This window comes from Homarus americanus, unplaced genomic scaffold, assembly GCF_018991925.1.
Source record: "Homarus americanus isolate GMGI-L3 unplaced genomic scaffold, GMGI_Hamer_2.0 scaffold26351, whole genome shotgun sequence".
Classification (NCBI taxonomy): Eukaryota; Metazoa; Arthropoda; class Malacostraca; order Decapoda; family Nephropidae; genus Homarus; species Homarus americanus.
Window position 1 is genome coordinate 1,603,865 of NW_024724368.1, and position 26,410 is coordinate 1,630,274.

Here is a 26,410-nt window from a genome sequence, read left to right on the forward strand (position 1 = left end):
CAGAGAACTCTAACACTCATAATTATTTGTTGTTGAAGGTCAGTAATAACACCATAACAACAATAACAACCAGCGGAGATGATTTACCTCTTGCTTCACTGACCGCCTGAGGCCAAGATCAAAGTTCAACGGAACTTTTGAACTCTACCAGCCAGAGTTATGATAAAGTCTTTACGATAATTCATACACCTGATGGCCTCGTCAGTTGGGTATTACTGAACTGTGTTGGTAAAATTGGTTGGAGTTTACAAAAGGTCGCGTTCCTGATACTCATATCGTGACGTCCATAATTGTTGTCATTTGTGCTAAAACTTTCGTACATTGTTTACACACATGAACCTACAAGACAGACTACACGTTTCTTATCATCGCCGGTTGAAGAGTCATTCACAGTTATGAATTGATTAAAACCAATTGTTCATGGATGAAAGGGGGATCAGCTTTATGCAACACTCATCTTGATTTTGATCATCTTATCCCAAGCTGTGATCACCTGAGTTCCAGGTCAAAAGTCACTGGAAGTTAACGTACTCTTGGTCAACTTGATCCACTCTAGGAAATTTTAAGTTATGATTGACCATCTATCTCTCCCCAGTGATCACCTTACCACAGTCACTACCCAAGGTCAGCGGTCAACAGAAGGCAGCACACTGGCACCCACAATTATAATCTCATCTTGACGAAATTTTTGCAGCCGATCGACTTCGATCGAACTCATTTGGTCAACACGGACATCGGTCAAAGGTCACCATAAAGGGCACATTCATGGTCTTAAACAAAATTCACATCATTTACCGATGTTGACGTATCACACCTGATTGGGCTGGCCGTCTGTGTAGGTCAAAAGGTTATCGGTTATCCAACGACTCTTACAGTTGGCTACGGGCGTATCAAGCTCCGTTGGGCGGCACACATTAATTATTCTAAAGTTGGCGATAAATATAATGTTCGCCTCTTTGTATTCCTAAAGCAGACAAAGGGGGAATAGACGGATCATTTTAAGATTAGACACCCCAGCTTATTTCACCTGATGATTAAACTCCCTTACGCTAACACACACACAGGTAAGCGTTAGGGTGTTTAATCATTGGTTGAAACAAGTTTGAGTGTCGAATCTTCAGGTGATCTGACTTAAAACTCTAATTTTAATCAGTAAATCGCGGCTGGACATTTGTGACCATGAATGAAATATACAGACAAAATGCACGACAAAAAATGCCGATAGATTTTCGTCTTTATTTATTTATTTTTTATTTTTTTCACTTCCGTAAATGTCATGATTGATATGTAAATTTCCAATGTAAAGAATGGCAAATGGCGATAATTGACCGGTTGTTTACAAGAGTTGGGTGAACCTGGATATACCATCGACTGTCAGCGAGTGGTGTAAATAGTTATCACACAAGACCGGACGAAATTTGCCTTAGTCGGTTTTGTATATGGTTAGATTATATGTGCTGAGTATTATGTGATTCTGAGTTACTTTTATGTGATTGGATTATCTTTTATATGATTTATTTTTCTTTTTTCGTGGTTATGTATTTATATTTTTCATGAGCGGCTTTTATTTGTGGTTGTGGGGAACTTGTTCACGTAAGGTTACCATGAGTGACCGTAATTCCAGGAACACACAAACCCAGGCCACTCGTGACAGTGTTGAGTGTTACATCATGCTGGTGTGAGTGACATCCTCGTCGCTGCAGGAAGCGGATATCCGTTTCATCATTCTCGATCTCTTTTTTTTCTCTAAATTAATTTATGCAATTTATAGCAACATTTTTTTTCGAGATTTGGAAGATCCTGTAAGTAAGTACATGAGATATCAACAAAACAATAACATCTCCTCTCTCTTTTTTGTAAATTAACATTAGCTTCACGTGACATAATTCCCTTCATATTTTAGTAGAGGTTCACTGAGAAAAAAAGAATACCGATAATTTCACATTCAAGCCTTTACGGTCCCTGGGTAATGCCGCTTTTATATACAGGGTCGTTTCTCCTTCCCGCGCGGTGGTGGGTGTGTTATGGTCCGGGTGCTCTCGTCGGAATACTTCTTTTCATAAACATTCTTAATAATCTAATCTAACCTAACCCAACGTTGTCAGCAGCGTCCTCCCTCCCTCCCTCCTCACTTCACACATCGTGCACTATCATAACAATCTCCTATCTTCCCCTACGAGGCGACTCACTCCACGCCAGGCTCAGGTTCAGTGCTCCTTGCTACCTACCTTCTGCCCATACCTCCCAGCCTCTACCTGATGATGAGGTTTTCTGCTTCTGTAAGAAAGAAAATGTTGACCGTGACCTTGGCCTGTCCAATGCTGTACTTAAAAACATTCAAGTCAAAATCATGAACTCTGATCTAGAAGAACTGAAAAATGCAGAGAGACCTGGCAGTTGTAGCATTAGTAAATATGACAAATTTTGTAACAAGAGGTACCGGTATGGCCAGCATAAGGACAGAACCAGACAATGTGATGTAGTCGTGGCCAGAATTAGGCTAGGATACAGACACATCTGGCAAGTTAGTAACGCTGTACCCATACCGGAACACTCAGCATGTAAACTTTGTGATAAACCTTTAAAGCCTATACTTGAACACTATATTATTGAATGTAACACTGTCAAAGACTTCAGGCCACCTGGCTTATTGTATCATGAACTTTGTAATTACTACATTGAATCGGGGGTGCTTGGGGACATTCTTGCTGTTTATCCCAAATTTGCTAGCCCACACTGATTAGTCTTCAATTAGAATATGACGTCCAATGTGTATGAACCACTGTCCTACATGGCAGTGAACGGCGACATCACCCACATAACTCTGCCCTATATATACTGCTAATGAATATGAAGTATTTCTATGTGTACGAACCTCTGTCCTGCGTGGCAGTGAGAAGTGATACCACCCTCAGTGTCAAGACCTGACTGAATTACTCAGAATAGGCAAACTGTACTCCAAGCTTTGTCAATACATTTGTTAAACTAAACTAAAAACTGCAACACTTGGGGAACTAGAGCTGTGTAGAATTGGTTAGATTCATCGATTGTCTTGGAAAACACACACACACACACACACACACACTTACGTGGGGGGGGGGGGGATTACAACAACAAAAAAGTTCACAACAGCCGTGGATTAGGGTACACGGACCTGCTCTTAAATCCGGGAGAGCAAGTTTGCCTCACTTCGCCATGGTGTAACAATCAGCGAGCTCTACCCCCTTACGTTGAACTGAAGACTGAGTGTCTCCTATTTTCATCCAGACGTGCATTGATTGTCTCTTACTTACATCGGACATTTCACATTGTTTATAGTGAAGATTAACGTGGAACTTAACCGCTTGAAGAAATTGTAACTGACCCTAAAGTAATTTCTAGTCACTGCCTGTTAACTTGGCCCCTGAATTTACTCTTGCACCTGAACCAAATATACCCATAGAGGCCGAACACACCTGTGGCTACCCTGTTATCTCTCTCCGGATATACTGACACCGGAGAAGCGATACAATACGATGATACAATACTCTCCCCCTGTTATAGGTTGTTTCACTCAGCCCCCGGCACACCCGGTCCTCAGTAACGTGGATCGTAAAAGAGACGTTATTGATAGTACAGCGATTATGGCGGAATGATACAACGCGCTCGTGTGTCTGTGTGAAGGGGGAGGGGGTTGTGTGGCGCGTTTATAGGTGACAATTAATTTAATATGTGTATGTTAGAATGTGTGGGGGGGGGACAGGGAGGCCCACCACAGAGAGAGAGAGATAGTATGGGTGGTAGTGAGGGTCACGCTTCAGGTTGTTGTGGTTTGCAGGTGACTCTGAAGTAACGTCCTGTTGTTCCGTCTCTTGTGTTTTAAAGAGTTCACCTTAGTGCCCTTGGGGAGAGAAGGAGAGATTTGGTTCACTTCCGGGGAGGGAGTGTTGTGGTAAGACGATCTGAGCCTCTTAACCAGGATGCCACTTCAGGTAACCTTTGTAACATGACCCCAGCTTCAGCACCCAAGGAAATCCTCCAGTGATATTAAGTTTACTGAGTGTGTAGGATAGAGAGAAGGGTTTTGGTATATAGAACCATGAGAGAAATGGAACACACACTCACTCACACGTTCACTTAGCCAGTGTTTAGACACGGTGTAGCGGGTAGGCCCTGTGTGTGTGGGAGGGGGATCCCGACGAGCTGAACGGAACTGTGTGTGTGTCCGCGGTGGTACCTGGGATACACCTCAGGGGCTCCAAACCCTAGCTTCCCCTTCCCTCCCTCACCCCATGGCCACACTCTCACAACTCACCCCAATGTTTTGATACTTCATATTACCTCAACCCCCCCCCCATCACCACCACCCTAGGCCCTGGCTCCCCCTTTCCAACACCACTCTGGCCCCCCCTACTGCCACTTTCATCCTAGCCCCCTCCCCCCATTTTTCCCTCCACTCTTCTCCCCTCACTTCCATACACAACAATCACAAAGCCTTTCGTTGTTGCCAATAAAAAAAGTCCTGCAGACAATGATTTACTCTATAAACATTAACCTCACAAATGAAGTGTTTGCTGGATTAAAATTGATAAACATTTATAATACTTTTGACTTTCTGTTTTTTAGTTTTTATTTATTTTTTAATCAATGAGAAAGACTGTCATCAATACCGGACCAGTTAGAGGTTATCACTTTTAAGAAACCTGGACTTACCTACGTCACCCCCACATGTGTTCTCAATCCCAAACCTCATTGAAGTCTCATGGAATGAAGCTTTTATTTATTTCGTTATGTCCGGATCTTGTAGGTGAATGTTCTGTACGTTATCTGTCGTGACTTCTGCACTAATTGTAGTTTTGAGTTTCTATATTTTTTCGCTAATTAATCATCTGTGAGCGTCCGTAAGTCATATAATATAATTTCAAAGCAAAAAAAAAGAAGAAAGGTATATTGAGATGTCATAACTATCCAATAAACACCATGTATCTGTTATAAACCAGGTGATACCCCAGCTCTCTTAATTAATTTGTTGATCGAGACTTATTCACCAGGTGTCAGAGAACCTCGGCTCTCAAAAGGCTCCACCGTGGTGTGGCTATTATTGATTATGTATGGCTTATGTCTGCAACTTTCTGACTAAATGAACTGTTTTTGTTCAAGTTTGTCCTTCACTCTCCCTACTTCCCTTCCCTGTATTGCCCTCTGGCTTCTCGTCTCTGCTCTTTAACTGGGCCCAGGGAGTGAATATATCCCGTCCAGGTAAACAGTTAGGGATATAAGTATACTGTAAATGGGGAGGTGGCTAGGTAAGCTGAGACGTAGGTAGAGATGGATGAGTAGACGGGTAAGAGGGAGGGATGGATGAGTAAGGAGGGGGGGAGGTTGGATGAGCAGGTAGGTAGGGAAGGTTGGATGGGTGGGTAAGCTTTCGTCAGGCCGGTTTTAGGTAAGCTACGTGTCTTCGTTATCTGAACCATCATCGTCACTATTACCACCATCACTGCTATTTCTACAGTCACAACCACTATCAATACAACAACCACCTTACTTACCACCACCACTATCAATACTACTACCACCATACCCACCACAACTACTACCACCATACCCACCACAACTTCTACCACCATCTCCTTCCCCCTTTGGCTGATGTACTGTACACTATTTACATGTTTTGACACATCGGATTTTACTGTCGTTTTTGCCTCGGTCGGATTTGTTTGTTTAGGACCATATCACGAGGGTGATGGGGTGTGTGCCGCAGTTATGGTACTCCTCTCACCATGTTTTGTTTGCGTGAGTGAGTGTGGGAGTCAAGCGTGAGTCGCCCACCTAGTGCTTATTACCTGTTGTTTCCATTCTCACACTGATAGATAACCCATTCGTCTAGAAGAGACCGTGTGACATAATAAACACCGTGCAAGAAGTTCTGTGAAACGTGGTGTGTGTGTGTGTGTGTGTGTGTGTGTGTGTGTGAGATAATAATAATAATAATAATAATAATAATAATAATAATAATAATAATTAACGGTTTATTGAAAGAGCACTGCAGCCGGAAGGCTGAAAATATAGTTACATAATCGGGGAATGGATCACTTGATTGACAAATAATATACAAGTCACATATGTGATATATACTGTAATAACAAGGTCATACTACAGGACATTTCAACATAGTAACAGTACAAAAAGGTAAGATTGGCTGAGAGTGAACACACTGGTTGACTACGAGTTGTTGATAATTTTTACAATGGTTGGGACCGGTCTGTCGATATAGCGATCAGCATGTGTTCGTATGGGCAGGATGCTGTTCTGGTGTCGAACAATAATTCGCAGACGAGAGATCTCGGGTGGAAGTAGGAGCCGGTGTCGAGGATGGTGCAGAAGCTTCTCACCAAATTTGCAGATAAGGTCGTGGTGATGGTCAGAGAGAGCCGAGAAGTTCAGGGTGTTGAGCGCTTCTTGATATGTGGAGTAGGAGGGGGAGAGAATAATCCTGCACCCCCTCTTCTGCACTTCCTCTAGTGCTTCCATTGTTGTGGCCTTTAGAGGGGAAGACCAGGCAGGGGTAGCATAGGTGTGTGTGTGTAAACATAGCTGGTGTGGGAGGTGTACTGTACCATAACAAAGAGAGATAAGGGAGATATGATATGGATGGGGGGGTTGTGGTCGCTGTCGTCCCCTCTGTGTGTCCATGACCTTATGGTGTGTGTGTGTGTGGTGAACCATGCTAGGATCACGATTGAAATCCTTCTCCCCACTACCCCCGAGCCCCTCTCTTGTCCCATTTCCTGACCTCTCTGCCCCCACGCTGAGGTACAGAGGTGTGACGTAAACCTGAAATTGAAACGGTTCTATTTAGGTAGAAAGTTACTGTTATAAATTTGACGGACCTTGTAATGATAATGACATGACTAAGCCTTATAAGAAACAGTAGAACTGTTTTAGGAAATTATTTAAAGGGATAAAAAGTGTAAGGTCCACGAAGGGTTGAGGTACTACACCAAGGTGCGTTATGGAGGTTTGGGACGAAGATGATCCCACGGGGGGGCTTAAGTGGCACCTCTCATCATTTTGTCCGGGACTAAAAATCGTCATTCTCGATCAACACTGGGGCACTGTCAGTTGACCTTCCAGTTCAAAAACTAAATGAGGGTTCTGTGATGATGGTATTGTTACAGCAGGAGTGTATAACCCACTGTGTGTATAACCCACTGTGTGCCAGCTTCGTAAGTGACTTAAAGCAGGGATGGTAGTTGTTGGGGAGGCCTGATCACAGGTTTATTATGGCGAGGCAACAATGGAAGGGAAAAGTGAAGTTATGTTATGGGGTCACTTCCTTATGTTGTCTTTGTCTGCTGCTGCATCTTTATTTATCATGGCATCTATCAGTTTACTTTCCATAATGAGAGACAGAAACAGTTCATTGAGCTGTTGTTGTATAGATTGTTGTTAAAGTTGCCACAGTGGATCAGGAATATTTTCTTCATGTACAGCAGTGAGTTCCTGGGATGACTTTCCCTGTCTTGGATGAATTGCTGGCTCTCCCGTGCTTCCCAACTGTTTTGTGAAGATGATTATAATTTGCTTTTGTAATACACCTGTATTTACAATTGGCAATTAAAATCGTTTTTGTTTATCTATTTCGAATTGAAGACGCTCTCACCCTCAGCTTCCCGCCCCTCTCTCTGTTGTGGATTCCTACAGTCTCCTCAGGTGGTGTCTGGCGTGGGAGGAGAACTGACTCTACAAATGATACAAACCTTAAGATGAGTAATGATGGTAGGAGGCGACAATGGCACCCCAGCATAAGAGGCCAGTTGAGGGTTACACAGTTGGCACGAGACTGTTTTGGAGGTTGTATGTGTACGGAGGACGGCAATAGTGTGTGTAAAGGATAAAAATTCAGTGCCGTGCAAATTGTAAAGTGAACTTTACACAATACGAAGGGTCAAGAAGACACTTAAGTTTTAGCAGGCCCAGGGAAACACACACAGCCTCCATTGAACTGGCACTCAGTTAGGAGCGGTGCCGACGGTGTGTTAGGCCGTGAAAATCCACGACAGTGTTGGGTGTCGCTGAGGGAGGGACTTGCGTGAGAGATGCTGTACCAGCTTTGGCGGCAGTATTACGCCGCCACAACTGTTAGTCTTGGTAAAATTATCTCGTCGGCTCGCGCAGAGTTAGGCGATTTAAAGATAATATCCGGCTGGAAGGCCCCCCCGAACGCCCACGCAAACACACCGAGAGAGGGTCAAAGGCCAGGGTGAAAGTGAGACAGCTACAGCGTCCTCATGGTCCGGGGAGGCATTTATAGTGGCCCAGTGTGCCACATGTGGCCCATTGTGGCCCAGGGTGGGTTCACCAGCACAATTACAGCTGTCTTGACTTCCTGGAGTTAATTGATTTCAGGTTAAAATAATATGGCATGTCGAATCTGGGTTATGATAAGCACTTTTGAGTTGTCTTGGTATGGTGGCGGTGCTGGTGTCGCGGTGAACTGTTGCTGTGGTAAATGTGACCGGCGTGTACATCAAGTGCTGGGCGATGATGCACAGGATGTTAGGGGGTGCCCAATAAACTAGCCCCCTCGTGGGCAATCTGTAATCTGGGTCAAGTTCTCCAACTCTCGTGGCTTTATTTACCCCTTCAGTGTACACCCACGTGTTCTGGTCTGTCTTAAAAAGGCAGAGGAAGACGACCAAACGTCTGTGTGTTGCGTTTATAATAATGAGTAAATGAATATTGTTTTTATCATGTTAGAGGTACATGTATAGTAGACTGGTGAATGAATCTGGTGTAATCATAACCCCGTAGACCGTGCCCCGCCCTCATGCTGTACAAAGAGCCGAGAGTGAGAGTCGCTCGTGAATCTTGATAGTGTTGTTGATGGCAGGCGACGCTGTTCATCTTTTCACGGTGTATTGTAGAGGGTGGTAAGGGGTGCCACGCCCGTTCTCCTCTTCTTCCATTGACGCCAACTTTCCCTTGTAGCTGTGAGCATGAGCCAGCCACCCAACTAAAGTGATGCAACCTTGTCTTCTCACGTCTTGCTTCACTTCTGCATATATGACGCGCAAATCATATCATATCACGACGTGTTTCTAAGTATACCGCACCTGGGACAACATACATTATTGTAATCGAATATATTTTTTAGTTTTGCTTAATTACTTGTATTTTTATATACTGATGTAATTAAACCCCAGGCGTAGATCTTGAGAGGCGGACGTTTGGTGTGTGGGTATCACTCTTCACCAGTAGTCAACTCGGTGTTGTTTTTTACACGATATTTGTACAGGTCCGCCCCGTTGTCGTCTTAAATTAGAGTCAGTTGTGGTCCACTGTAATGTTGAAGACTTGCCACCCAAGTTGTAATTCCCTTTGTGTAACTTTCTAGACTAAACACTTGAGGTCCGTTGGGCAAGTTTCCAGTGGTGAGTGTACCCCCCATGCTACTGCCGTCACAACAGCCCTGACCCGCGCCACATCACCGCCCTTCATGCAACACCTGTGAGAAGTCTTGCTTCATTCTCTACCACTATTTTATGTCTCTCTGATAACCAACATTTATAAACAGTGAGTTAACTTTCCAATTATACCTTCGTTTCGTTTCATATTACTACGCTTTCTGTCGTCATTTTTCTTCTCTTATTTCTTTGCTTTCGTCTTCTGTGGGTCGTGGAGTTGACCGTCAGGGAAAACCACAGACATGGAGAAAACAAAAATGAGTGGAATGTGTGGTGCGCGGCCTCAGGTCATCGTAGCTGGCGTGAAGCAGTAAACTTGAGCTTGGGAGTAAAAGTGGCCTTAACATTTGCTCCGTCAGGGTCAAGGACCGGTTGTCATTATTCCGCCACCAAGTAAACCAGGTCAGGCTGGGCTGCCCTCCCCGCTCGCCTTTTCATGGGTGAGGGTAAAGTGACGCTATTGCTGCCATACGCCTGATGGCATCTTGTTACGTCTTCGAGATGTTATCGCACAAGAACGAGAGGGAGGAGGAGTTTCATAGTACAGTAGTAGCAGTAGCCATTATTATTATTATTATTGTTGTTAGTGGTGGTAACACCGGTAGTAGTAATAGGAAGAGTAGGTGTGAAGAGCTGTATCTAAAAAAAATAGTCGATATTTATTTTCTGAAACTTTCAAGAATGATCCCAAGTAAGTAGAGTGGCAAATTAAAGTTCATTTACTCTGTTGTTTGATACAACTGTCTTGTAGTTTATACCTCAAGGTTCACTGTAGAGGTTTACGTTATACCTGTATGTTATACTTATATGTGTTAAACCTATATATTCACTGTGGGTGTTGACGTTGCCCAGGTAAGTACATAACATTATTATTGGCGGATCAATGGCATGTGCATTAAGGTTCAAGACAGTGACCAGGACCTGTACACAATGACCAGGACCTGTACACAGTCACCAGGACCTGTACACAGTCACCAGGACCTGTACACAGTCACCAGGACCTGTACACAGTCACCAGGACCTGTACACAGTCACCAGGACCTGTACAGAGTGACCAGGACCTGTACATAAGTTAACTTCTCGCATCATATGTTGTCTCTATGAACTTTTGTTGTCATTTTCAGTTGTCACGAGTGAATTCCATTGAAGGTTGACTCCGACGACAACCTTTCCCTAAACCACTACTCACATTCTCTGTCTATACATTATATTAATAAGAATAAGCGAGTAGATAAAACGGTTGTGACTTACATTCTAACCTGGTGTCACCGCGCTGAGTGAGGCTTAACACTCTCTGCAGGTGTGTGTGTGTGTGTTTATTCCTGTCATGCCACATATTAAGAGCCATACCTCTCATTCCCCTGCATGTTTGGTGCTGGAGGAGACAACACGCCGAGCCTGTAAACCTAAACCAGCTAAAACTCGAGACAAAAATAAAGATAATTACTTTATTTGTCTCATCCGACGAAGCCAACTCACCAACCATGTGTGCCCTGATCTACATTGGTTTGTGTGATCTTAATAGGTACTGCTGTCTCTTGTAAGCACACGTTGCCCCTCATTGTGTCGAGGTTGTGTTCACTATTGGTTGGCTCAACAGTTGTGGGTCACCCCCCTGTGTTGGCCAGCACTGTGTGAGGTGTACTACGTTGGCTCAGGTATTGGATTAGTTTGGATAGATGATGTATTTGTTCACGCTCCTCTCGTTGAGTCTGGTCACCTTGTAAGTGTCTGTGTGTATTATGGCACTGTATAGCGATAATTTATATATTGTTAATGGATATATTTGTTTTTATATTCATATATTTATTATTGTACAATTTTTAATCTTGGTGTACACATACAGTATAGCGACATCATTACCACATCATATTTACAGAAGGCTGAACCGAGGCCGGAGTAAGGAATATACTCAATATTTTCAAGACCATTCAAAACAAAGAGACATCCAACCCAGTGTTACTCCACAAAGTTCATGGCCTCGCTTGGTAACACTATTGATGTGCTTAAAAAGTCTTGTGAAGGAGATGTGCTATTATCAATGTACACAGGTCACTCGTGTGTTTTAAGGCGGCTAAACATTTTAATGAGAGCTGTGACCACCAATACTCAGACCACTTCCTGCACCACAGGTACAAGGAAGTACACGATAGATGGTGCTATCCCCATCCAGCACTTGAAAACTAACACTGTACTGGAGCGAAATACGGAACAGACTTACCAATATCAACTCTATCCAGTGTACCGTCAGTTAGTACAGACGTTAGAAGCAGTGTAAACTTTTGAGATGCATGGCTCTTACGCCTGTTGCCAGGACGGCTTGAGTCCGTGAGACTTGGTGTACACTAGCCAGTTTGGAAGGTTGGCCAATTGACCACTAAGAGAACATTTTCAGTCAAGCCGCGGCATCGGGCAGGTAGTATTGGGATCATCTATCACACACCGGCGTTAAACATCAGTGAGCAGGTCCACTTTTTATAGGGAGTCTGATAACTTCGTCTAAGGTTTGCCGAATCAGCCCAGGTGTAGTAGAAACACGACCTGTGGGTTGTGGGCTTTAACAGCCTAGAGAATCAGAAACCAGCAAGGACAACCAGTTTGAAGGCCGCTGCTCGGGTAGGAACAAGTCCCCAAAGCTAACTCCAGGTACCCGCAGGTAATTTGATAGTGCGGTGAATCCTCTACCTGGATTATATTGTGGTTGACGGTGAAGCGTCAGCGATCTTATGAGAGATGACCGGCAACAACCCTAGTAGCACCACTCCGCCCTCGCCACCACCTTGTCAGCTCTCACTAGTAAGCTACATAAAATACAAATAAATATACATAATCCGCGTGTCTGGGATTCGAGGCTAGGACCAGCAGATGCCACCCCAGGCTAAACGTGATTGTAGTGGGTGGTGGCCGAGTGGTTATCTCCTCGAAGTGGCATCTTTCTAGTACTGAGTTCGGGAACTGGTGCACAGATATAACAGTAGGCATCACCCATCATCATCGAGACAGATATCTGAGAATATATAATGAGTAAGGGACTGGCTTTGTCTTGCCTTTAGTGCCCTTGGTGTTAAAAGGAAGATGGAAAGAATGGTCCGGGCGAGGATAAAGGGAAGTGAAAGTAGAAGAGTAATCAGTGTCAGGAAGAGGATCTGACCTGAGTGAATGTGTTCGTGGTTCTCGTTGTGACCCGTGTGTGTGTGTGTCTGTTAACATTATCTTGAGACATTGTGAAGCCTGACAGATAATAGTATTGTAAAGAAAGGAGGAGGAGGAGTCTGTTGCCAGGAAGATGGGACGCAGGACTTTACCCACGCCCCATCAGGAGGTGACGGTGAGGTTGGCCGCGGCAGGTCGTGGGGCCGCTCTCTCCCGGGTCACGTGTCGTCCTCAGCGGTGGCCGCAACACAAAAGTGGCCCACCACGAATGCTTTCAATGTTGACTGCCTCTGTAATTACCAGGGCAATGTGTAAGCCCTCCGGTCATTTTGCTACACTGGGCTACCACGCTTCTCCGCCCTCCTTCCTACAGGTAACCGGCCTGTTGGTGGTGGCGAGGGCCGCTGTCCTCACCACCACCATTGTTGTCTCTCTTTCCTCTACCTCCTCCAATTCTTCACACATATTGTTGTACTGCTCCCGTTATCACTGCTGCCATTGTTGTTGCCATTAGTAAGGTTACTAGGATTTTTCTGGTGTTTTATATATATATATATATATATATATATATATATATATTATTATAATTTTTTTTTCGTCTTTGTGTCTATTAACAGAATATCTCGAAACAGGTGTATACTGATTATAGTCAAACTTGACAGATTGTGTTAGTTATGACTTACGAACGAGGTAATTAATTCTACGAGAGTCGAGGTCAAAGTTGAAGGTCAGACACTCGACACTCCAGATGCTGGAACAGGTCACCTAATTTTGGTGAAATTTGGCAGATAGGTTATGTTTTGGCCAACGAAAGAAATGAATGTATAAATGTTAGTTAATTCAGTGAGTAACTTCCAGACGTAGTAACTGTTCATTATATCGCTGGAAGAATTCTGATATACATGTGCATTACTTTTACAAACAAACAGACCTTAGCGTAAAGATGGAGGCGAGTTCTTTGGTTAAATCTTTTGAATTATCTGTTCTTATACATTATGAGTCGTGAGTGAGTGTTTACGTGTGATGGTGACCACCCTGCAGGAGGGAAGACGGCCTGGGGATACATGGCACTGACCCAACCGGACCTCTTCACCCAGGGAAAGTTGTGACGTGTTGAGCCCCTCCATGGGCCTCACCCACCATCTTCCACCTCATGATCTTCCTCCACTCTCGGCTCCGGAAATCATCGTATAACTTAAGCTAGGAACAAGAGGATACCTTGGCCTTTTTTGTAGTAGAATTCCCCCTTGGTCATCACCTCAGGAGCAGCTGTTTGGTGGTGGTATCCCCCACACTCTCGTTGCCGTTAATGGCTCATTCTCACTCCGCCTTCTAATTTGGCGGTTAGCCGAATCACCACTCAGTCGCAGTTTAGAGGGAGGGAGGAGGTGTGGTGCCTCGTGTGGTGGGTGTTGTGTCCTGGAGGTCCGTGTTGGGATGTGGTATTGAGCTGTTTATGGAATGGTTGATAGTCATATAGGATCCGGTCGTACTAAGCTATTAAGACGGGGCCCATTGGGACTGGGGCCCATTTCTAATTGTTGACATAGGTTGGGGACCATTTGGACTGTGGGCCACGCCTAGGTGGGTGTTGAGGCCGGGGTAGCTCCATCTGGAGTGTTTCCCCCCCCTCCCCCTCCTCCCCTCACCCGTGTCCCATAACAAAGGGGAGCCAGGCTCTTTACTTCATCGTCGGGGTGTATTTTGAACTTCTCGTGGGTGAACTTGAACTGGTTATAAAGCTTGGAGACGTGGGTGAACTTGAGCTGGCCAGTAGTACGAAGTCACCGAAGGAGCTTTAATGGTCTGTACACTGCATCTGATTACCAAAAGTTAGTTATAATATCAGGCTGAAGACTAGTGGTAGCTGCAGTGATTTATCCCGTAGGAGAGAGAGAGAGGTGCTGTGCCAATAGAATGGACACACAATTCATTAAGCTTCTGTTGCTAATAGATCACATTCTGAAGCAGGCTCACATTGAATAGGGGAAAGGGCTGATTTATGGTGATTGGGGATTGGAAGAGTATAATAAATGTGATGATGGAAATACATTGATAATTGGAGAGCAAATGGAGGTGATAGAGTAAAGTGATATACAGTATATATAATAACACCGTGTATTTGATCCCTAGTCACCCATGCATTTCCATAATCACGTTTATTATTATCGAAGTGTAAGTTCATATTAAAACAGGTGCTGAAGGGACGTGTCAGTACATACTGTGTAACGTTTCTCAGTTTAGAATATACCAACTATCCCTCGTATTGTTAAGGAAATTGTAGGTGAAACTTATTTTTTTTTTTTTTTAAGTTTTATAGTTGTAACGTGAAACCCACATTCACAAGAACTATTGTCCTATTCGTCACCTGATAACTGTAGGTCTATCTCATGAGACTCTTGTAGAAAACTTAAATTAATTAACCTTAGTGACGGAATAAAGACACTGTGGGTTAAAGAAAAATGTAGCTGATTTGAAGTCTCGTTTTGGTCAAGAGTGTCCCGGTTGAAACAGTTGGTAGCCCTGACGTTTTGTGTTCGAGCTCTGTTCAACTAAAACACAATAAAGTTAAACGAACAAGACTACAATAAATAGGGCACATTTAATGATACAGATGTTAAAGAGGAACACGATGTACACAAACAAGTTACAGAACGATACGATAAATAAACCGCAGTGCTGCCAACACACACAAGCCAAGCGGGGGGGTTGTCAGAATGCTTTATATTTCAGGTTTTACGTAACAATCTCAAGTTGTCTCAATGATTTTCCTGAACTCTACATGATTTTCTGAAGTTCCATGGTCACGGAGGCTCTAGTGTTACCATAACCCGGCGATTTTACACCATTTTCAATTTATTTATCTTTTTGGCAGCGTCTAGATTTATTACATTGGCTGGTCAGTAATGGCTACCTAGATAAATACGATATCAGTTTAATAAGACAGTCGTATGCTGTCCAACCAGTTTGTTACCGTGTAAAGGTGTCGAGGAAAGCTGTCCGTCTCGGTATTGTGATTTGCATTTTGTATTGATCCATTGATAGATGGAGTTAAACACTGTAGTGGTGAGGCACGTGTGAGTGACAGTGCCTCTTGGTTATGTTAATGATGCGTTATTGTCGGAGCCTGCCACAGGTGCCAGGGGGAGGAGGTGACAAAGAGAATATATACATTCATAAACTCACTTTATTATTTTGACAATTTGGTGATAGCGATACGGATAAATGCCACAAAGTATTAATTATTGTCATATTTACAGTACTGGCGCAAATTTAGAATGGAGAGAAACCTTCAGGTAAACTGTGTAAATCCGTTTAGTATTTACAGCATTACGAACCTAAACTTGCGTCAGGATCTTCACTCGAGGCGACGGGCTGCAGATACACAATACCTGCTTACAAGGTTTCATAATGCACTTGAAAGTCTAAGTTATACTCTTGTGGACAGTTTCTTGTCTGTTGTAATATAGTGTCATAAAGGAAGCAGGATGCAGAAAATATATAACTTGCAAGTTGGTGGTGGTAGTGTTAGCGGTTGGAAACAATAAGAGTCAAGAGGTTAAGGATACCGTTTCTGGATTGGCGACCTTCTTCAGAAGTTGTTGTTGTCATGATGGTGTTGAGTAGTGCAACTTAACCCCTTGAGTACGATGACTACCTCCCACCATGAGTACAATGTCATCGTATTCTAAAAGGTAGTATACTGCATGTCATTGTATTCAAAGGGTTAAAGACATCGTGTTCAGGGGGTTAACTGAATGTAATATAAGTATTCGTTGTATTCAAAGGGTGAAAATACCGTATTCAAAGGGTTTAGTCATTGTGATGTAGACATTAAGTCGTTTTATGCCCAAAGGGTTAAGTAGAGATCAACTTGCTTTGTTTCCCCTGGTGATCCTGGGAACACTTCAGCGCCATTGTCTTGTGAATGTAGGGAGTTACTTACAGATGCAGCACGTACCAACGATTGACATTTATTGAATTTACCATCGCTCACTCCACCTCTATACCTCCTCCTTTTCTTCTTCCTCCTTCCTCCCCTTCTTTTCTTTCTGTTTCTTCCTTCCCTTCTCTTCTTCCCGTTTCTTCCTCCTTCCTCCCCTTCTCTTCCCGTTTCTTCCTCCTCCGCCCTCTCTTCTTTGTGCCATTGTTCCCTGTGGTCCGCCTCGTCATCATCCTCCTGGTGCCTCTCCTCGCCGTGTAAGTGTATGGAGTGTTTTATAACCTCGTATATCACGGCCAAGTGGAAGGTGTGACCAGTGGAGGAAGGTAGGGGAAGGGTGTGACCAGTGGAGGGTGTGGCTGGTGGTAGGAAGAGGAGGGTGTGGTCAGTGAGGGGGGTAAAAAAACAGAGGCACCCTCCTGGGCCTGACATATTACTCCCACCACGTCCTCACCACGAAGGAAAAGGCAAGAAGAGAGCTGAAAAAACTATACCGCTTTAACGTGCTTTCTGAGAAAATAAAACTCCGCCTCGTTACATCTCTTATCATACCGATCTTAACCTACCCAGCAGTACCTCCTCATACTATGAGCACCACCCAATTATTAAAATGACAGGTGATGCAAAATGAAGTCCTGAGATTCGTCACAGGTGAAAGATACCCCTTCACCAGAACCACAGCCGAGATACATAGACCTGAGAATAAAACTCCTCAACCAGCAGAGTCTGGCAAAAGATATAATGATCAGAGCAAGAACTCCTTCAAAGACTCCCACCAGACAACAACAACCACCATACTTGGTTCCCCAAAAATTACCAAATCTAAAAAAGTCAATTACCACACCCGATCTATACGGCCAGGCAATAGACAACCTCCCTAGACCAGCAACCGCCAGTAGGGTCAGCTAAATATGAAATATGGCCCTCAAAACACCCATACAGTATATGAGATAGGGTAGGCTGTCCAGTGCCTGTACCGACAGACAAAAGCTAACTGATGACACAACCCTAACACACTATTAGCTTAGCTAACCCACGGCAAGGCGGTCAGCCCGCTTCCTCCTACTTCCTCCTAAATTTCTTAAATTTTCGAACTATAACTTCCTTCCTCCACCTCTAATCTTCGTTCACCCTCTCTTTCTCTACAAAAAAAGAGGGTGTGACCAGTGAGGGACGGAAGGGGAGGGTATGACCAGTGAGGGAGGTGGAGAGAGTGACCAGTGAGGGTAGGAAGGGGAGGGTGTGACCAGTGAGGGAGGTGGAGAGAGTGACCAGTGAGGGAAGGAAGGGGAGGGTGTGACCAGTGGGATAGAGATGTGGAGAGTGTGACCGGTGGAAGATGTGACCAGTGGAGGGAGGAAGTGGAGGGTATGACCAGTGAGGTAGGGGAGGGTGTGACCAGTGTCGGAGTAGGGGGATAGTTTCAGCTCCTGCCTTGATGTTTTTATGCAAGGGATCATTGTTGAGTGGCTGACTGGCCCAGGAGAGCTGGGCTGCTCCTCCTCCTCCTACTTGGTGCGCCTCGGTGGTTTTGTGGGGTATGTGGAGAGTGCCGGTGGCCTTTATCAAGTTAGTAGCAGTGTGTGTGTGTGTGTGTGTGTGTGTGTGTGTGTGTGTGTAATACTACTAGCAGCCTGTGAGTGTCACCCGACATCACGTTGAAGCTCTTGGTGTTGTCAGCATCGGGTGGCATAGTAGCTGCGGCCTCTTTTTGGTGGTTGTGGTGGCTGAAGGGGGGGCAAACCGTAATGTGTATATGCGTCTCTCTCTCTCTCAATTGAGGCAGTATTGATTTGGTTATGAAAGAGATGAAAACGCAGCATCCTGTTTGTTAATTCCAGGTAGTAGGCCACTTGACTCTCGCCTCAAAACATTTATTGATCTCCAGCGTATACAAAGCTAAGACGAATTCGAGATGAAAGATTTAAAAGAACTGTTTGTCTGGATGCTGTAAATGAGACAAGAGCTTACAGTACATTGATTTTATAAAACTAAATTATTGTAATTTGTAAACTGATGACTAGCTGTCAGAATCTGTATGGATTAAAACCTTCACTCTTAATTATCTTGTAAACTTAGTGTTGTGTTGGTGTGTGTGTGTGTATAGGTTGTGTAGTTAGCTTGTGTGTATTATTTTGTGGTGTGTGGTAGAATGCTGTATGCTTGTGTGTATGTGACAGTGTGATGTGTGGTTGGCGTGTGTGTTGTGGTGGTGGTATGATGCGCGGTTGGCGTGTCGGGGGTCGCCGCTGCTACCGTCGTAGTTGCAGCAGTAAGAGTAGCCGAGGGTTGGGTTAGGGGGAGCAGCGGTGGCCCAGTTGGCAGCGTGCCCACTAGGGTGGTGGTGTGGCCACGCCGGACCAACATCCATTGCTGGTCATTCACAGCTTTCCCTCTATGGGATTTCAAGCTGAAGTAAGACAGATCCTTGGGGTCTACCGACACATAGTATGCTTATACCTTGTTCATTCACCCCAATTCCCCCTCCTAGTGAGGCATCTTCATCTGTACCTCATTTTTCTCTCTCACCTTTATATATCCGTGTTGTACAGGGTATTTATGTTTTAATTAAATTAACTTCACTGTGCCATTTTTACTACCTGGTGACCCTGGCACAAATTAAGGTGATTGACCCGCCTCTGTCAACTAACCATAGGCATCTGTCAAGTAAACTGTGGTTGAGCAAGGCAAAATATAAACTTCACACACTCAAAGGTTCCTTAGCGCCTCAAGTTAAAACCCAGGCTTCAGGGGGACCTCACTTACGAACCTCTGAGAATCTGGGTCCAGAAAAGTAGACTACAAGTATTGACACAAGGAGTTCTGAACAAGATTTGGGTCGCTGTCCGTGTTGGAGCCTCGAGCACCCTTGACTTTCGTATTGTTATCTTCTTGCTCTGAAGCCCTACTGTTGTGGTGACGCTCTACTGTTGTGATGCCGCTCTACTGTTGTGGCCATGTTCTATTGTAGTGACGCTCTGCTGTTGTGGACATACTTTACTGTTGTGGGATATTTATTACTCCGGCATCTGTCCCCTTAGTGGGAATTGGAATGGAGGAGGCAATGTATTGTAAATTTATACTGTCGGGTCTATTAGAAGGGTGCATATTCATTCATTTATTTTCTTTCGTGTGCGCGCGCACACACACACACACACACACACACACACACTGATGATGCAGGCGCCATTGATCCTCATCAATTTTAGCAATATGAAAACTTCCTCCACCACTCGCTGTCTTGTCAGCTTTCTCGACTACATACACTGTATACCACCACGTGGAAAAATGAAAGACGTGGCTGTCGCCTTCATTGACTTCATTTAGGCATTTGACCTAGTCGACCACAATTTAATCATCAGCAAAGCTTTCGTCCTCGGGTTTCGGAGAAGTCTTATACCATGGCTTACAGACTTCCTTAGTGACCGACGCCAAGCCGTACGCTTCCGAGGGGCTGTTTCCACTTTTCAGTCACGCCCCAGTGGCGTCCCCCAGGGCACCAAGATGGGACCGCTCTTCTTCCTCATGCTTATCAATGATGTCCTAAGAGAAACCTCTGCCCGCTGGAAATATGTCGACTCCATTGGGATCAGTGTGAACAACTCGGCTCCCGACTACACCGCCCTCCAGAATATATTGAACAGTCTCCAAAATTGGGCCACCATCAACCATACCAAGACATGGTTATGCACACCAACCTCTCCTCTGGCCTTGTCTCACCTCCCTCCATTACTTTGGGCCCCAATGCACTCCAGGTTATGGACTACGCCAAGCTCCTCGGCGTCACTATCGGTAAACTAAATTGGAAAACACACACAGGTATAATTGTCAAAACCTCCAGTTTACGTCTCCACCTCCTCCGCCGACTCAAGTCTCAGAGTTCCCACGCACGAGCTCCTCACTGTTTACTCAACATTCATACTTCCCAAGCTAACCTATGCCTCCCCTGCCTGGTCTTCCTCCCTAAATGCCACACAACGGAAACACCTAGAAAAAGTGCAGAAGAGGGTGTGCAAGATTATTCTCCCCCCCCCCCTCCTACTACACATATCAAGATGCGCTCAACACACTGACCCTCTCGGCTCTCCCTGATCATTACCACGACCTCATCTTCAAATTTGGTGAGAAGCTTCTGCACCATCCTCGACAACGGCTCCTGCTTCCACCCGAGATCCCTCGTCCGCAATTTGCTGTTCGACACCACAACTGCATCCAGCACGTACTGATCGCTATAAGAACAGCTCAGTCCCAGCCATTGTAAAAATTATCAACAACTCGTAGTCAACCAGTGTGTTCACTCCCATCCAATCTTACCTTTTTGTACTGTTACTATGTTGAAATGCCCTGTAGTATGACCTTCTCCCCACCTTGTTATTACAGTATATATCACATATGTGACTTGTATATTATTTGTCAATCAAGTGATCCATTCCCCTATTATGTAACTATATTTTCAGTCTTCTGGCTGCTGTGCTCTTTCAATAAACCGTTAATTATTATTACTATTATTTGTTGTTATTATTACACACACACACACACGCGAGTGTGATTTTTCGTACTGTAATTAGAGTAGTGATCCTACATCAGAAGAGGTGAGCTAGCCACGCTTCCCCCTTTTGTATATTATGCAGTATCCACGCTGCCCCAAACAGGGCGTCAGGTCTATGGTACGTTGCTCCAATTAGACTGAAACATGTCAGTTGAGCAGCCTGGAAAGACTTACTCTATTCACTCCTGTCAAGATAAGCCTGGTCCTTCCTAACCTGTTCTAGTAATTTTCTTTTTTCACTGTAGTATCGTCTCGGTGTTGTCTTCCCCACCTAATTCTTGGACAGCCAACTGGTCTTCTACCATACCGTCTCCACTCATAAAACAGTTTTGGAAGTCTATCATCTTTCATTCTCTTCAGGTCCCAGTACCATCGTAGTTGGTATCTTTGCATCAATGCCATTATTGGTTCAAACAACTGGGATTGTACAGCCTGATGAAAGAAATAAGGAAAAATAGACTAAAGGGAATAAGAAATATAGACTCCCAGAATTAATAGAAACTTACTTTCCCTTGCGGTAAGGAACCGCCTTAGTACCGTATTCACTGATGCACGGAAACTGCAGGTATGGTCTGTGAAGCAAAATGTCGGACTGCAACAACAACAGTGACATGAACTGGTGGTCGAGAGTAAGAGCGGCAGACCACCAAGTTTAGTGAGGACATCCCTGGGTCAGGTGTTATTTTTGTTGTTCTGGGTTACCTCATTGGTTAACGAATTTAGGTTGCCGTCCATTGGTTGACGACTTTAAGGTGTTGTCTGCCATTGATTGACGACGTTTAGGGGTTTCCTCTCATTGGCTAACATCTTTTAAGTGTTGCCTCTCATTAGTTAACGACTTACAGGTGGCGTTTTGCTTTGGTTGACAACTTCAGTGTCCTTGGGCAAGAGGGTGCCAAGTTAATGTCCCATGGTAAGAGGAGTGCCAATTTAGTTTCTCGTGGCAAGGGTGGTGCTGAGTTAGTATCCCTTGGTAAGAAGGATGCCAAGTTAAGGTCCTTGGACAAGAGGCTGCCTGGTGTTGTGTGTGTGTCTCCTTTCTTATCTCGCTACCTACTTGCTGGCACACTCACTATTCACCTGTCGCGTCGCCGTGATTAGTTGTACAGCTCCTGGCTCACCTGTGCTCCCCCCACCCTTTTGCTTTTCAATTAACCACTTTGGATTTATGATCCTCACAAACTTACAATTAAAAAAATCTCGTTCTTAGAATCCAGTGGTGGAAGTTTGTCCTCAAGATCCAGTTTACACTTAGTGGATTTTTTGTTTACCTCGGTGACTATTATGATGCATTTTAGTTTACCAGTGACTTCCGCGAAGATGTGTCTCATATGTAAGATGGCGTCTTTCACCTCAGTTAATTGGATGAAATGCTCCTGCGAAGAATGAATAGCTGTCCTTTATTTGGCAGCCAATCCCGGACTGTACTAGCGCGGGGAGAATGAATGGGCACTGTGTGATGGTGTGCCCAGTCGTGATCTTGGAGCGATGACAGAAAATAATGCTTACTTTACTGTCCCCTCGTTCCCTTGCCTTGTGTTTTCTGTCTTGGGTAGATTGTCGTACGGATATGGTAGGAGGAAAAGTCAGTGAGTCAGGTTCTTCTCTCATATTAATCACAGTTTGTTAAAGTTGACTGATTCTTGCCTTTTTCCTACGTTGATCCCGGCTCTGTGCTACTACCTTGCCAAGTAAACTACAGGTAGGTCTGGCGGACGAAGAACTCCGGGTTATTCTGGTAAAGTGGCAGATGTTGGAGTGTGGCTGAGGGATAGTACACAGGGATGAGTGACGCAGAAGAAAAGTTGGGTGTGACAAGTTCAAGGTAGCGGAGCTTAAAGGTACCAGTGACAAGGAGAATTTGAACTCACTTCCTGGTGTAACGGTGCAGCTGGCGGGCCGCGGCGGTAGTTGTGTGACGTGGCCTTAGACACTGTCATCGATACTGTCAATCCGTCATCTCTTGTCTTTGAGGTTGAAGGGTCGCGGACTAACTCTCTCCGAAGACCTTGAGATCAAAATGGAAATAATATAATGTGTTCTGAAATCTTTAGAAATGATAGTGCATCTTTGTATACTTGCGGAAATGTGTTCCTACACTCCCTGTGATAACCTCTGTCTCCAGACGGGAACGTCACAGTAATAGTATTACTATTTATGAATGAATGGGAATTGGTCGTGTAACGACTGACGTGATTGGTGGATAGGTCATATGGGTTGGCCGTTTGGAGACAGGTCACCACAGGGGCTGTAGGAACACATTTCCGCAACTGTACCACTAGTGAGTTGAGACACCTTTGTTTGTATATTGGTGTTGATTATAATGCGTTAATTTTAACTTATCATTTCACCACTTAACAACAAACCGGTACTAGTCGCTCGGGGCGGTTGGCCTGGGGTTTTTTTTTTCAGTGATGTAGAAAGGAAATTAGTGAGATGAAGTGGGACGTAAACATCAAATTTTAAATTTATTTACTGTGACCCAATGTAACCATTACCAACAGGTTTTATTTTAGAGATTCAATTTATATTGCGTAGCCGGGTACCCCGCTTTCACAAGATTTGTATTTTGTTTATTATATTTGTGTTAAATTGGCAATGTTTAATGTGTGGTTTTAGATTACAGATATAACTTTACAACAAAAATACTGAAATATTTTTTATTAACCCAACAATATCATCACAACAACACAAGTATAATTACTTGAAGTCTCCAGCAATTTATAATGAAATATAACTTTAAAAGAATCTATACCCAACGCAATTCAACCCAACCTAACCGAAATTCACGTCTATTTTTCTTCTAAATATCAATTTGAATCAGACGGAACCAGAAAATAGTTTTAGGTAAAAATATACAAAAAAATTATTTTTTAATGTCAGCGATATTAGCTATATTACACAATTAGCTGAGTTACCCGGAACGCAAGCTGTTACGTCAATTAGTTAAGGTATCTCCATGTTGGTGGCAGTTAGCAACAATAAAAATTTCTCAATTTTTTTCATTGGTATTTTTTATATCAACTTGCATTTGTGGCAGCATGAGCCAACATCCTTTATTACTCTACTGTGGTATCGAAGCACGTATTATGTATCTGCTTAACTTAAGAAATACAAAACGATGTAAATGGAACCAAATTGTCTAAAACTAATGTAATTAACCGTGTTTATACTGATGGTGCTGGTGTGTGGATACAGTGCTCGCTTCCTGTTCCATGGGCGGTGGTTCGATTCTCTGGCACTCCCACTTCACCCAGTTGTAAATGGTTACCTAAGTTTACAACTTGGGGAAGTGAATGCGGTCGAGGCAGTACAGGCCATGCTATCTCCTTTTTGTACTGAAGGGTTAGTATACAGTGTAGTGAGCTGTGCCTGTACCCACACTGTCCCTAACGAGCAGTCATGCCAAAATGGAACCCACTATCAATTAAATTTTTCAATTTCAATTGTTTATTCCTTGATAGAGGGATCCTAGTGCTGTCACTAGGTGCCCCTGTACCCACTATCACCTTTCATACTGATGGTATTCACTAATGACTTAATAATGACTTACAGATTTAAGTAAAGTAGCTTATGGGGTAACATTACTCAGTCATTATACAATAATATTTTAAATTGACGCATCGATGGCGAGATATGAATAAATGAAGGGTGGATTGATAGATTTATTACATAAATAAATGAATTGGTTTGTTACTAGCCTCCCTCCATGTTGTAGTGCCATGTTCGTGTTATGAACTGTAACAAGCAAACCTAGGTTTTCATAATATGTACAATTAACCTCGATATATCCTGTGTTGATGCGGGAATGAGGACTTGTGCCCTTGTCCGTTAACTCCTTCCGGCAAAATTACACATACGCTATTGATTGAGCCATAACAATATTAAGGTTGCTTTCAGTGGCGTACTACCTGCTGTGTGTAGTACAAATATACTCTGTAGTATTAGTGTTGATTACGAGCAGTGTCTTCCCAGCTGATACCATAAATATTGTTGCCATTTATGCTACACCATACATTCTCTTCACTAAACGCAGTACAGTACTGTATTTAGTCGTGAAGTGCATGTGGAACATACCACCTTATCACCTGAACCTTGTTATTGGTACACCTGTCCAGTGACGCTGAGGGTGACACCAGTAGCGCTCTTGGGGCTAACACTCGGGAGTTGTATTTTATGCACACTACCAATTTTATATTGTGTATGATAAGTGAAATGATAATAAATAATTAATATTTTAATGTGAAAATAATAATGGTCCACTGCCGTCCTGGAACAGACTTAGGAATAACTGCCTTCTGCCCTTTCGTCTGGGACTTGTGAACACAAGATTAAACTACAATGGATATTAATGAACTTTGGTGTGTTGATAAATCACAACAAGACCACAGACAGTTTCGATAATTAGTATTTTTTCTAGCATTATCATCCTGTTACGGAATCTTTAACTTCTTTTGTGTGGCAGTTACATTTAATTTGTCGAGTTTGTCCCTTATTTTTAGTATTAGTTAATGTTAATTTTTTGTTTTTCCTCAAAGCCGAGCATTCAGCGTTAGTTGTTAGCATTTATTAGTAGGCTACATGTACAGTTCATTGCAGTATGCTATTGGAATATATGAGGGAGAGGCGGAGGATTCTTAAGGCGCCCACACACTATCAAATATGTTTGTTAGGTAAGGTTGTTTGTTTGGTTAGGTCTGTTTTTCATACCCACGAAAGTTAAGTTATGTTTATATTAATTTTTTTTTTTTTTTAACACATTTGCACAAACTATAACAGTTTCCACTATAAAAAAAATAAAAAATAAAGTGAAAATTCGGCATTTTTATAATAGTTTTCGATCAATTTCGGCTGCGGGTTAGTCCTGAATAGTTATCGATGTTTGTTATCGATGAGAGAAATAGAGATAAATCTGCTTGTGACATTGTCACTTGCATTTAATGTTTATGCTATACAGCTCCTCCCCGACTTATGATGGGGTTGGGGACCCAAATCCAGGTCGTAAGGCGAAAATGCTTAAATAATACATAGAAAATCTAAAATGAGTGTCTCTTTTTCTTCTCAGCACCACAAAACTCTCACTTTTAAGCTTGCCAGCCATTTTAAAGTGAATTGCAAACGAAAATTTTTTCAGTACACAGCGCAATCACTGACGTTGGGACTCGAAAATACGTAATTTGACAAAATTTTGGTACGACTGAGGTGGTCGTATGTCCAGGTGGTCGTAAGTCGAGTAGGTCGTAAGTCGGGGAGGAGCTGTATTGTACTGAATACCATTTTGATATAATTTATTTTACTGGGTATCATAGATGGATA

The 26,410-nt window shown here is 43.5% G+C and overlaps 1 protein-coding gene across 4 annotated transcripts in view; it reads left to right on the plus strand.

Annotated features, from left to right (window-relative positions):
- Positions 1 to 26,410, plus strand: part of LOC121864124 (serine/threonine-protein kinase tricornered-like) — an 83,458-nt gene that overhangs the window by 28,327 nt on the left and 28,721 nt on the right. The gene's annotated exons all lie outside the window — the stretch shown is intronic.